Source organism: Botryllus schlosseri, chromosome 13 (genome assembly GCF_051294905.1).
Source record: "Botryllus schlosseri isolate E-star chromosome 13, Bs_hap1, whole genome shotgun sequence".
Classification (NCBI taxonomy): domain Eukaryota; kingdom Metazoa; phylum Chordata; class Ascidiacea; order Stolidobranchia; family Styelidae; genus Botryllus; species Botryllus schlosseri.
Window position 1 is genome coordinate 4238578 of NC_137248.1, and position 14849 is coordinate 4253426.

Sequence of the window (14849 nt, forward strand, 5' to 3'; positions counted from 1 at the left end):
CATTTGAGTTTGAGACCTCTGCTGTAAACGAAAGAATGGAAGAGAGAGAAAATCATCAGATAGCTAAGAAACCCTGACCGAATTGAATGAATATAAAGAATCACCGAGATCCTAATTGTGGGGCTCACCACAAGGTCGTAGCCTTTATGGCCGGTGACAATTTGATGAAAAGTGCTAGGAATAAGAGAAAGCGTCATCGAGTACTGTACTTCAAAACTAGTTTCAGTTCTTATACCTCAATCGGTGTGCACTTTTCGATACTTGCCATTAATAATGGAAGAGTACGACGCTGTACAAATGAAAACGTGAAGGAATTCATGGGTATCGATCAGACACCAGGCGTTGGGAGTGCAATCCCGCCCTGGCATTGATAGGAATGGCCAGAAATCGAACAAAGTTAGCGATCTGTTTTAAACGCAACCTGGCGATATCCAAATCTCTAATTATGGTAGTAACTCCAAGCTGTAATGAATTTTTTTAATCTTAAATATGACGATATTGAGCATAATTTCAGTCATCCCTCTTATTATCATTTTAAAAAACAACTTGAAATGCAACGACAACCAAACGAAGGTTGTGCAATGCGTATATTTTTGTGAAATAACATAATTTTACAGTAATAGTAACATATTTTGCCAAAATTCATTGAATGTAACTTCCCGTAGTTGTCTCCATTACAGCAAAAATTGAAATTGAACGAAAAATTAGGATAACCAAAGCATGGTAAAAAATTATAATTTTTCTCGAGAATTTTGCAGGACATATCACACTATTACGGTTATAAGTATTAGAATAACTAACTAACTCACCACTTGCTTGAACTGGAAACGCAATGCAGCTAATCAGAAATCGAAACTGAAGATTGGGTCCCAGGTATAACCAAACTGTTTATGAGCTCCTGCTCTGAAAAGACTCTAAGGATCCCTATTACTATAGTTGTGAATGAGAAGATCTTACCGGTCAATCGAAATTCTCGTAGATTTTTAACAACGAAATACTGTAAGGTATTATGATGATACACTTCGCTCCAGACAAATCGCCACGACTGACATTGTGCGAACGGCTCCAAGCTTTGCTTTGACTATTCGGCCACAGTATCTTCTACAAATAGTGGCGTATCGACAATAACGAGAAAAGCAAATTCTTGTTATCCTAACAAGCACCGGTAATAATGATTGATGCATATCCATCTAACAAAACATGCAGATCGGTACGAGGGTTAATTTCTACAATATTATATATCCAGGCAAGCGTAGCCGAGAATGTCTGCCGAATCTCTACCTATAAGTACATGAGCGTAGATTTCTACTTTCTTAATTATTCAGACAAGCGTAGCCCACGCCAGATTGCAATGTTTATCAATCAACAACTGAACGTGCACTAGGTAAAGAGTGTAAATTTCTCCACAATAATTTCTCGTAACAAAATTGTGATGTTATTGAAGCATTCCATGCAATATACCTTGCGGGAATAAGGTTTTTGACTTGGCAATGTAAAGTCACATGACGTCACCGGTTCATTTCAGGCTCGTGTTCACAGAGAACCAAAACCTTTCAGGGATTCACATTCGCGCCATCCCTATTACATAGTATACCATTGTTTAATTTCTGTCCAAATTCTGTCGCCTTTATGAATAAATTGAAGAATGGCAGAGAAAATAATAATGATTCTGATTTGCAGCTGTTCGTTTGTAGTTGAATTTGAGCGCTGCTTCATTGGCAGCGGCGCTCGGAAATTTAATATCGATATTCACGAGTTGGAAAGTGTACCTGGGAAATAATAGTAGTCATGATATTCTCCTTTGTATTTTGATGAAATTACAATTCAAGAACCACACGTATTAGTTGCAGTTTTCTACGATCTCCATTCATCATTCGAACTATAGCGGGGCCGACGATAACTTATAAGTTATAGTACTCAACATAAGTCCCGGAACTAGCCTTAGAACAGCGACATTAACTGGATGAATGATTGGATTGTTACTCTTCTTGGAATGAGATATAGCCTACTGTGAAAATGCAGATCTTTCGGCAGAAAAAATATTCCATTTAAATCTGTGTTTCTTAAATACAAATTGCGAGTGTGGTATAACCGACATAATTGACGATTCCATTGAGTCTACCATTTTTCAGAATTCAAGAAGAGGACTTGTTTGCGGGCAAGTAAAACGAAAGTAAAATGGTTACGTTTGAGTTTGATAGTTGCAAGCAAAAATAACAAAAACAAAGCGAAAGTTACAAAAATACACACAAAAACAAGAAATCAAATTTATTTTATAGATTCATAAATACTTTGCGGTTCCCTCAACTTTTGTCAAGAAGGAATGCTCATTGATAACAAGATTGTGAAATTGTTTAAACCAGGGGTGTCATAGATACGGCCCGCCAGATGATTTGATCCGGCCCGCGAAGCAATTCTGAGTAGATTGAGATAATACCTTCATCTTCCAGCACATCTCTATCAATTATTGAGAAATACATCCATTAAATAATCCCTCAATACAGCAAATGTCGAGTATATCCATAAGCCTTATTATAACCACCAGACAGCGATGTTCAGTCAGTTCAGATGTCATTCTGTTCGCCATAACGAACAATTCGGCGAAGAGAAGGCAAAAAGAAAGCCTAAAAGTGCACACTGAGTTCAGACTTTTATGGAAAAATTGACCCAAACGTAGTTATTCACAGAAGCGAAAACATCAAGGCAAAGCGCAACCGATATATCGGAATAGAATATAATAGTTACACAAAAATGTTATTCAAATATCTGTGGTTGCACTGCTGTATCACTTTTGACTTCTGACAAGGATTCCTGGCCTAGAGAAACCCGAATCGCGATTAAATAATAATGAAGCATTTTCGGTTAAATCTATATTGCATTCCTCTCTGCGCATACGCGGGACTACCGCCAGAGTACGACTTAAACACTATAGTTGCCTATATCGTCGTTAAAGCCACTTTTTAGCCGTTTATAACTGTATTTAACTATAGATAGCTGACATATGGAGGTTAGTTAGCTATAATTCAACCGGCCATTCATCGTATTTTTTATTCCATTGTTTGCAAATAAAGTTGTCGCTAGAATAGAATCCCTGTGTTCCGTTATATAACATGATATGCCGGGGCCTACGATACATAAAAAATATCCTAGGCCCCGGATATGCTATTGTATATATATATATATATGCATTTAATAAAGTATACAAGTGAAAAACGATGGCATTGAGGCAGTGGTGTAGCAGCCACTTGGCGGTTAGGGCTCTGCGCCAGGGGTGGCAGGCTCCAAAGGGGGCGGCAAATGAGGCTGTACGTGTACAAGTGCACACTGCACAGTGTACGCAGCCGGCTAGAGCAGCGTAATTAGTAGTCCCGAGAGCTAAATTTTCATCAAACTGGTGCCAATCGAAAGCTAGCGTCGCACTGATTCCGACAACACACATTAAAATGTGAGCATGGCAATGGAACGACTCCGAAATAGCCGTCAAGGCCGATTGTTCCGAACAATCGAAGAGCCGCAACACAATGACCAATCGACCATAATAATGAAAAGTGTATCGAACGATTATGTTCGCAGCAATGCGGATTTTCAGACGGTTATTTCGGGGTGGTTCCGTTGCCCTGACTCCTCGGATGGTCTGATCATGTCAACAATATAAAAACTATAATCTCGCGTGGTGTCAGGGCTCTCTATCACCGTAAAAATTTAATTCCTCATCAAACTCTCAGATCAGTCTACTATATGCCTTAATTCACTGCTAACTCATTTATGGGATCCTACTTTGGGGACCTGCGGCAAATAAACATCTGCAAAAATTGCAAGTCTTGCAAAACCGAGCCATACGAATTCTCTGTCGGAAATCTAGATATGAAAATTGTAATAGCATGTATCGAAGCGTTGGAATATTGAAAGTGAAGACATTTTCAAATTTGAGGTAATGAAATTTATGCATAGCTATCATCAGGGTGAACTGCAGGGTTGTAACCAAGTCACAAGGCTCCGAGTCACAAGTCAATCTCACTTTTATAGTTTTGACTCGAGTCAAGTCGAGTCATTTCAATTCACCACCGAGTCAAGTCCAAGTCCAAGTCAGCGAGCAGAGTGCCGAGTCCGAGTCATGGTATTATGACTCGAGTCCGAGTCCAAGTCATTGTGTTGACTGCTCAGTTTCCGGTTGAAGTCTTGGTAAACCCACTTTTTATAACTCTGTTTGGTGATATCGAATGGTTCGCATTTATAATATACCAATTTTCCTCACTTTTAGCAGTTTATGGTCGCATTTTCAAGTACCAGTACCAACGGACGAAATCCCAATAGTGTGTTGGCTGAGGAATTACAATGAAATATCGGTCTTGGCCGTGTGAGTCTCGAGTCAATGACTTGGTTCGAGTCATGCGCAATGACTCGAGTCCAAGTCGAGTCAATACACAGATTGACTCGAGTCGAGTCGAGTCATTTCCGTATTTTGAATAAATGACTCGAGTCAAGTCGAGTCATCAGAAAATCGTGACTCGAGTCATGACTCGAGTCATTACAACCCTGGTGAACTGTCACTATATTTTGATAATCTGTTCAAGATACCTTAATTCAGATACCCACCAACATCATACCAGATTTTCTTCTAACTTGTCTCTGTCTGTGCAACACCACTCTACCAGTTTAGTACAAAATTCGATCAGTTTTATTGGTGTAAATGTTTGGAATAAGCTGCCACCTAATCTCCGCAATTTAGACTCTTCTGCTTTTAATAAATAATGTTTTCATTCTCTTATCTCTAACTACCGCTAAATTGTATTTGCATTGTATTTCGAATTGGTCCATGATAATCTGTCTTATTTTTCCTTTCGTTCGTTAGTTAATTTTATTTTTTATTTAATAGTTATCGACTGTGACAATTGCTCCTGTACTGGGTTGCTCGGCGATGAAGACTTTGTCATATCGAGCCTTCCGTCTACCTTGTATGTCGCATTTCACTGTTACATTTTGTTGTGTGATGTTGATATGTAATGTATACAAATAAAGATTCTCTCTATCTCTCTCTCTCTCTCTGCCCAGCTTTTAAATTGTATTTCCGGAATCAGGGCAACAATAGCTTCCGATTAAGATCAACAGTCTTAAATTGGAGTTAGCTGCGGAAATTGACAGATTTAAAAGGCTGGTGCGGAGCAGTGAAACCACGTTTGATCGTAATGTAACAGCGTTTAATGTTTTACAGTGTTTAGTTGAATCACACCCAGTGGCGTAGCAGCCACTTGGCGGTTCTGGCTCTGCGCCAGGGGCGGCAGGCTCCAAGGGGGCGGCAAAATGAGGCTGCACAGTATACTGTACACAGCCGGCTAAAAGCAGCGTAATTGGTAGTCCTATAGCTGGCGCCCCGTGAGATGAAATTTAATCAAACTGGTCTCAATCGCAGATGTGGTCAAAGTAGTCACCGTCGCTACTCAAGTAGAAGTAGAAGTGGTGGTTCACAAGTAAGTAAGTAAGTAGGTATTCTACGCTTATTTTTGCCAACAAAACTGAAAACTGTCAAGTAGAAGTAGAAGTAGTCTAAAATCATAACTACTTAAAAAGTAGTTTGAGTTGGCAAAATCTACTTCAAGTACCTCAAGAAGTGGAAGTACTTCGTTACTGACCACCTCTGCTCAATCGAAAGCTAGTGTCACGCTGATTCCGAATATGTTAACATGGCAATGGAACCAATCCAAAATAGCCGTCAAAGGCCGATTGTTCCTAACAATCGGAGCGCCGCAACATAACACAATGACCAATTGACCATGATATTGGAAATTATATCTAGCGATTATTCGGAAAAATGCCGATTTTCAAACCAGCACTTAAATTGTATTTCCGGAATCAGGGCAACTATAGCTTTCGATTAAGATCAGTATTGTTAAATTAAAGCGCTCGGAGGGCCTGGCCAACTATAGGATGAACATGACCAATGACCTTTGACCAATTATGCTGCTTTCAGGTGTCTCAGCAGTAGGCTTGTCTGGGTATTCAAGTGTGACAACTAATTAGCCCATCTATCCGCAGGTTAGTGATCTATACTTTGAGTTACGATTTGGTAAAGCAGACCGAGATAGCTGTGACCGAGATAGCTATGCTGACCGAAAACTTCGTCATAGGCCTATACAAAATACATGTAGGTTTAATTGTCCATAGGCGCTTAAATGAATGGCGTCGAATGTTCCTGTCTTGGCAATCTGAACCTCGCAAGACAGATACCATCCCGCATGGAAAAATTATAAGCCAGTGAAAAAATAACAATTTGAAATCGTGTAATCTTATAGTTTAGTACGTTTGGGCGTTTCTATATTTTTATATGGCAGACAGGAATTCGCGAAATAACATTAGGCCTACGTAACGAAGTCATACCAACGGATCCGCCCGCTACCTTTTCAAACTCACCTCACTCAGCTCTACCGGTAAATCAGATTAAGTGAGCAGAGAGATGATAAAAATTGTTAGCAATATATATGCAATTCCTGAATTCCCCGTCATATTGACCGGTTTAATCATGAATGATATAAATAGGCGAGTAAAGCTGACTCAGTAACGGACACACAATGTAGACGAAAAGTAAACAGCGAATAGCGTGAGGGGGGTCTGGGGGGTGGATGGGCAAGACCAACGTTTTGGGGGCTTGACGAAGTGCTGTTACGGCCCTGGGTCTACTTAGGGGGCGGCATTTTAAGCGAGAGCCGGGGGCGCCAGCGCATGCTGCTACGCCAGTGATCACACCCACTTGATTCGATACCATATTTATGCCCGTGTCTGAAACTTTGTCTGACCATTGGTGTTTCAATTGTGAGCTGTGAAAGGAGCTTTTCAAAGCTCAGTCTGATAAAGTCTTATTTGCATCACCATGAATGATGATCGGCTACCAGTTCCATCCATTTTTTCTATAGAAAGAGACTATACGTTCAAAAACTTGATTTCGAGGTTATTGTCGCTAATTTCGCTTCGGCAAAAGCCCGAAAAATTCAGTTTCGAGGCGTCTATTGATACATTATTTGCCTAATACCTTCGTTCACCAGCATTTTTGTCTTTATTATTTTGGCCTTATAAACGCTCAGGCGGTGAGGCTTCTTTCTGAAGTAATTTAGAACTTCGAAGACGCGGCATATTATTTGCAATTATTTTTATAGAAAAGATTGCTTGAACATTAAACTATATAGAAATTTGCTGCGGTCTACTTACTACGGCGGGAGGGGGGGCGGGCGGTATTTTCAACGAAAGCCATGGGCGGCAGCACATGCTGCTACGCCACTGCATTGAGGCAATATTTTGGAATCATTTGACTGATCCGACCCGCAAGCTATCTGAAGATTTAAATCCGGCCCGCGACGCCAGTTGATTCTAACACCCCTTAAATAAATATAAAAAAATATTATAAAATATCATTGAAATTACAACCGCTAAGATTCTCGACACCTAGCGACACCGAGCGAGATAGTGTAATGGTTATGCGTCCGGTTTCTCGAGCGGTAGGTCGTGGGTTCGATCCCCGGCCGGGTCATACCAAATACTCGAAAAATGGTATCCGCAGCTATCCTGCTAGGCGCTCGGCATTCACGGATAGCCTGGAGGAGAAAAACAAACGGGGGCGCAGACCTCATGGGGCCGTATCGCAACTCCGTCGCCAAAAGCATCTCGATGGTGCAGGCGAGAAAGAATATCATATCTCTCTCTCTCTCTCTCCTATTCAACGAATAGGCAGGACACGATATTTTTTGGAAATAAATACGTCTCGCCTGAAAGTATTGTTGAAAATAGGCTATATAAGCGTCTCGAAATGCGAAAAAGTAGCTAGGACATTTCGCGCGTCATCGATAGACAAATCCTCTTAAAATAGGACAGATAGGCCTATTCTGTTATAATAATTATTTTTATCGGCCCAAGACACAAAATGTAAAATGATACACAATAGACGCAGTGCGATACTGAAACTACCAAATATACCAACTCAATCTGGCATCCACCTCATCGTAATGTCCGATGTAACAGTATTCACTTTTTTAGATTTACGCGCTTTTTTCAATATCCTTCTTGAATACGTCGTTGCCCGGGATTTTTTTATGTCTTTTGTTGCAAAGAGACGTCGTGTGTGAGCACAGCGTCGTTGAAGAGGAGCCCAGATACACGTTCGACGTTTCAAAATCTGGTACTGCCGAGAATCGCACCGGGGCATCCAACGTTGATATAGCGTCGGCTCGGTGTGACTAAAAAATCATCATTCGGGCAATTGGGTGGTGATATTGAGGTGATAAATGTGATGATAGGGCAAGTTTTTGTTGCAGTCAAATCCGATGAAAGTTGCACTTAATTTTTACAAAAGTTGCATTAATTTTGACAAAAGTTACACTACAAAGTTGCGTTTATGGACAAGTTCCGTTAAATTAGGAGGGCATGAGATACTCGAATCGATCCGTATCCAAAGCACTGTAGCTAAACTTAGTGTTGGCGACTTCAACAAAATCAATAGCCTGAAAAAATTGACCCAGTAAAAATATAATTTTCGGCAGTCTAGCCTGAATATTACGTCACATCTGAAAGGATCTCAATTCTTAACGACAGTGAAATAATCAAGCGATCTATTTACATATAGTGGCAAATATTTTCAGTAAAAAGTTAGACGCATGAAAAAACGGAGAAAAGCTGCAAAAAGTTGCACTATAGGATTCCTCCAAACAACTTAAAACACCATATAACATAACTAAGTATTAAGGAAGCTGCCGGAAGCTGTATAAAAGTTGCAAAAGTTGCAAAAACTTGCCCTAGTGATGACTTATATTTTTCTAGTAACCTTGCTGTTTCATTGAAGGGGAGACCGGGGACAATTGTAACACTTTTCGTATTTTCCAACATTACGTGTTCTTCTCGAGGAAATTTCACTTCCAAAGTTTTATATAAAGAAGCCAACAACTCGATAGTTGATATGAAAACTAAATTGGAACTCAATCAACAATCAATCATGGAAATTTTGGGTCGCAAAAATCGCTGCTCAAATGTTACAATTGCCCCCTACCCAGGGGCAATTGTACCACCCTTGCGGGGCAATTGTAACAGTGGTATTTATAACTAAACACAAACTGAATGAACAACGAAAACGGAAGCACAAATTGTAATATTGCATGAAACTAAAGGAAGAGACGTTTGAACGCTTCCAGGCTACGCCCGATCGCATTTATGGCATCTGAATGCAATATCACCCTTCGTGTTTTGTTCAAGCTTAAAGTGTACAAGAGACACATTCATTCCATCATCTCCCTACCAAGGGCGTAGCCAGAAAAAATATTTGGGGGGGGGCGAAAAATTCGATGAAGTAAATGACCCCCCCCCTTAAAGATAAGGAAAAAATAGGTAAAATCGATGGACTTGGGCGCTTATTGGATGATTAACACAACATCTGGGGCGGTCGTTATATATATTCCACTCACAGACGGATGTGATCAAATGATGATTGTGGAAAACCAGGACGACAACACTTTCGCGCGAAGCGCGAAAATTTTTCATGGTTAATGAATGAAATTGGTTCATTATATTGGTATTTGCATATTGCAAATACGTTTTCATTGTCAGATTTACCGGCAGGGCTGATAGAAGTGGTGTCATCAAACATTCAGCGGGCAATTAATTATACATCTTGAGCAATATGTTCATACCACACGGCAAGACTATTTAGAGTTTCTAGAGCAGGGTGGCCAAAAGGGCCACATGAGACTTACGAACCATTGCGTGGGCCACTTGAATGGTGATGAGCTTTTTTAGTCTTCCGATAGGAGCGTACCGGATAATAGGTAATGTTGAAAACAATACTTATATTATACGCATCAAAATCAATAACAATTATGACATGAAGACTTGGTGTCGATCCCCGACCTAGCCGCGCGAAATATTGTACATTATATAGTCATATACCACGATCTGCGAAAATGTGGCTGGCCCCTGGCTACGCCAATGCGTCGGAGCTCGGAACTGATATTTTAGTCGGCAAAATCCCAAATTTCGCGGTCAGGCTAATCAAATTTTGGTTTTTCGGTTTTGGTGATTTATTTGTTGATAATATTAGTAATTTCGAGAATGAACCCGCGGGCCTCTCAAAACCTTCTCGCGGGCCATGGGTTGGCCGCCCCTGTTCTATAGAGGGAGGACGCCGGACGAGACAGTTGTCATTTATTGCTGTTACTTGATGACTTGCGTAGAATGCTGTCTTCACTCAAGAGATCGAGCACACGCATGGTCGTAGCCAGAAAAACAATTTATTTGTATTTTGTTTAGGGGGGGGGGGTTATGACTTTAGGGGATATCTCGCGTGGGAACATCTCGCAGAACCGTACATCCTGCCATAGGCAATTTCATCACTACCCTTTATACATACGATTCTTAGACGCACACACACACATACTCTATGGAAGCTTCCAGTTGCCAACTATAGCTTGTATTAGGCGGTCGTTGCACGGACGAGCCCAAATCGCTGACATAAAGTGATGAACAATCAGTGTGAATTTCGGCCCTAGTCGCGCGGAGCATAAATGTTTTTTGAAAAAATGAAAGAATTTGATCAATAATATTGGTACGTCTATATGAGCAAGTTGTGTCCATTCTTATTACTCCGTTGAAGCACGGTTTGGGCGTAACCTCTGGTAGAGATTGACGCTACTTTAAAGATTGAAATCGCTGATACATACCAGACCAAATTAAAAAAACTCCTTTGATCAGACTCGTTCAATTTCAAATTAGCAATTTTTAACGGGAGGTGGTGATATTTTCCTGTGCCAGTTGCGTTTATGTTGGAGGGGTCTGATTGCAGGGACAGGATCATTAGGTGCCAGCCATTTAAGCACCCGAAAATCTATATCGAAGGCTTCGGAATACATGGGTCGGTTTTATGGTCGTCAATCATTTTGGGAGCGCGCTTTGCGGAGTCGCATGTAGCCTATTTTTTATATCTTCGTGTGTCCCGGAACGGAAGTTGCAGGAGCTAACAGTCCCCAACCCCCATACTGAACTGACACTCCTACAGATTCAATCAACCCAACGACCTCAGGCTACTCTAGTGCATCTTCTGGTACGGTTGTATTCTCATAATTGAGAATGCAGCTAAATTCAATAATGGGTATTTGCGGAATAATTTTTTTTCGTGATACCGATAATAAAATTAAGACATGAACGGACACTAAATCGCGCGAAGCGCGAAGAAAATTTTTAGGTTGCATACATTTGCCCCAAAATAGTCTAATATCTATTGATTTTACGAAAATTTTCTAAAAATTTGGGGGGGGGCGACCGCCCCTTTCGCCCCCCCCTGGCTACGCCAGTGCTCCCTACACATATCAGGCCTTTTCTACCAAGGTTCTGTTGTTCAGCGGGCATAATGGGTTGGTCATTCGGTCACCTGCGAAGGTGCGAAACCGACCTGGCTAACATATCTTGGTTGAATGGGCCGATGATAGTATAGTAAAACGAGGACGCAACATTGTGTGGCGTCAAAGCTATAATGACATTTATCTGTGCTGTAGAAAATTAACATAAATTGTTCACATCAAATATCAAAATGTAAGTGGGTCATGATCAAAGTCAGAGGACGAGAATTAAGACATGACTATTGAAGTTCGACACACCAAAAGTCGATCATCACGAGAAAGGGTGGTTGAACCGTCAGATTCACATCACCACTATTGTATGGCCGTTTCGACAGATGATCATGTTAGAATTGGTATCGCAAGGCAGTATCTGTTCTGGTGAACTTCTGGCTGTTGCAAGATTATTCTGCAGTAGATGAATGGTAATAATACCAACATATGAACAAAGACATTCAGAATTGATAACATATTGTAACGGGGCAAAAGTAACAGAGTGTTACGATTGCCCCTGACACGCTCGACCATGATTTTTGTCTCAGTATGGTACCTTCCCGGCGATGCAAGTCCTATTCTTTCCACCACTGCGGTAGACTATAGTAACATTGTTCCAGCTACACATATTACGTTGTAACTACTTGAGGTACTATTCGTCCAGACAAATTATTCCAGACCAGAAAAACTTTACTCAAGAGTCAAAAATTTCGTTTTTTGCAAATTATTCCGGGGTTTCGCATCGTAGCTCAACGTAACTCCAGGTATATTAGGAGAGATAACTGCTGCATGCGCACTTAAAATATCAAGCTGATTTCTCCATCCTACTAGCGGTGAGGTCGAATGTTACATTTGCCCCTAGTTACATTTGTCCCCGGTCTCCCCAACTCATCAAGTATTTGGCGCCTCCAATTTTTTCTGGTCACACCACTGCCATTGCATAGGATGTCATATTGCAGTTTAGATTGGAAAGAGAGAATACATAATGACCAGAGCGAATTGCAGCAGGATGGGTGGAAGAGGAAGTCAGTAGAACAGGTCGCCATATTTTTCTCGGATGACCGCAGTGCTGTGCATATGGCCCCTCAACGACACGTCCAAATCCAGTAAGATACTAAGGTGTTTGGCAGAGTTAACATTGGAAATAGTTTGCCAAGAAATATCAACAGGTAGGTTGTCATTCAAGTTTACGACGAGTGACTGAAACTTTTTGGCATTGACACAAAGGCTGTTTCATGCAGCTGTCCAAGATATAAGATATACTATATTTTGAGATCCGGAAAGTAGGACACTTTCCAGTTTCTACCGGCTGCAAAAGTTACTGTTGTGGACTAGTAAATTGATTATTTCCAAATTTACACAGCTAATTATCAGTGTCGATTAAAAAATCATATTTCCGATTTGACTCCCGCATTACTTGTTTTCACCAATCAGTGTTATGTTGACTAAAAAAGGTCATTCTTCAGTTCTGACTCCCGTCTTATCGGCAAACATTTCACGTTTTTCGTGGTCTTTTTTAGCATTTTAGGTTGAAAAGGCGGACAAATTGTCTAAAATTAGGACATTTGGCCGAAAGGAGGAGATTTCTTCAAAAAGGAGGGGGTATGGTAATTTTACCTAACATGTATTCGGGGCAGTTGTTATCAGGCTTGGGCTTTCATACTTGAATGGCAGGTGCGAGGGTGACGAGTAACTGCGCAGTGCGCATATTTACTGTCGGACTTGGACCAAAAATAATAATATTATTTACCAGTAGTAAATTCTCCAATATATATCTAGGAAGGTCATTGAGCGGCGCTTTGTTATTTTAAAGATTTGATTAGTCTATTTTCTTCCACTCATCACAGTCCGGCGCCAATCACGGAGGTCAAGGGTCACATTGTCTGATTGTAGATTATCCTAGTTTTGGTTATGGGGGTGAGGTTTATATGCGAAATATATATTTATATAGAGATTTCAATGATGTTTTCCACTGCTCAAATATTCTAAAAATATATTTTATTTTTCTAGTGTCCCAATACTGGACCATCCACAACGCACATCACCTGAATGGCTTTACATTTTTAATGTTATATTTTGTCACGGTGTCATGGAACCGAGGTTTTCTGTCTGTTTATTCTGGTCGTCTCGTCGCAGGAGATATGGTGTCGCGTAATCTCATCATATGCAACTATTTGCCGGTGAAAAATTTAAGTTTAGCCGTCAAAACTGCGAGGGGAAGAGTGCGCGTAAAGAAACAGCGGGTTGTGATAGATCTTTGAAATGTGTGTATCGTAACTGTGGCTTTTTCGCCACGGGCATGGTGCGGTAATGGCTGTTTTCAACGGTATTTTCGGTGCTGTACTGAGTGAGCGAGTGACGTAGAATGTGGAGACATCGAGAAGCTCCTTCCTTGAATACCAACGTTTAATCAATATTATGGTGTCGGTCGTATGTCTCACCTTAGCATTATGCCTAAATGTTGATGGAACTGTATTTCAAACAATCGCATGTTCAGTTTGTGTTTAATCATGCATATTCAAAGACTTTCTGAATACTGAGTTAAGTGAATTACGTCATATTGATGAAAATAATATACTGATTCAAGTAGCATGATATGCACTCTCAAAATCGCCGGAAAACTGTGACAGAAATGAATATGATCAATTGCTTTTCTTTCGCAAACTGCAAACGTTTATGCTATTAGTGATCATTACTGATTCTGAATGTATTTATAATTTGTTCGTAAATCATGTTTTACTGTGGTTTGAAAAACGTAGCGAAGTATTGAGTGAGCAATGCCGTACAGAATACTTGCAAGTTATTTATGAAATGAATTAACAGTCACTGACAGCCAATATGGAATTGGTGTCTCGTGCACACCAAAGATTCTACTGACTGCACACAGGTGTGACGCCGAGAACCGCCTTGGCACACCAAAGATATTGCGCTAAACGTACCGGGATTCCAACCTGGACTGACAGCATAGTCATTATCAGTAATCATAACTGCATGTGCTTGATAGATTCCAAGCAAACATCTGCCAATGATTAACCCATACTATTTTACAGGATAAGATACCCAACCCACTGTGACATGACTATTTTCATGCCTAATCTTGAGTGACGGAATACAGCTTTTTCCATTTCAAATGCTTAAAATGAGTGGGCCCTATACTTATATAACTTATACTGTGTTGGAAGTCGAAATTTTGTCTTATAATAAATGTTCATGATTCTCTTAGAGCAGGGCTGGCCAACCTTTTCAGCCAACGGGCCACATTTCCATTTGATCGACAAATAATTGTGCGGGCCACTAGCCGCGCCAAGCGCGAAAATTTTTTGAAGTTTATAGGTCAATAATATTGTCATTTGACTATATTGCGGGCCTGTTGTATATCGCTGGCCTAATTTTGCGATGACTGGGCTATTCAGCGCTTGGACATACCGATATCGAAAGATGCGACCAACATGCGTCAATCATTTCGTGCCTAGGTTTCATAGTCGACGGTCT

General features: G+C 40.6%; 1 protein-coding gene across 1 annotated transcript in view; it reads right to left on the reverse strand.

Annotated features, from left to right (window-relative positions):
• Nucleotides 1-14849, reverse strand: part of LOC145454734 (uncharacterized) — a 136133-nt gene that overhangs the window by 44245 nt on the left and 77039 nt on the right. The gene's annotated exons all lie outside the window — the stretch shown is intronic.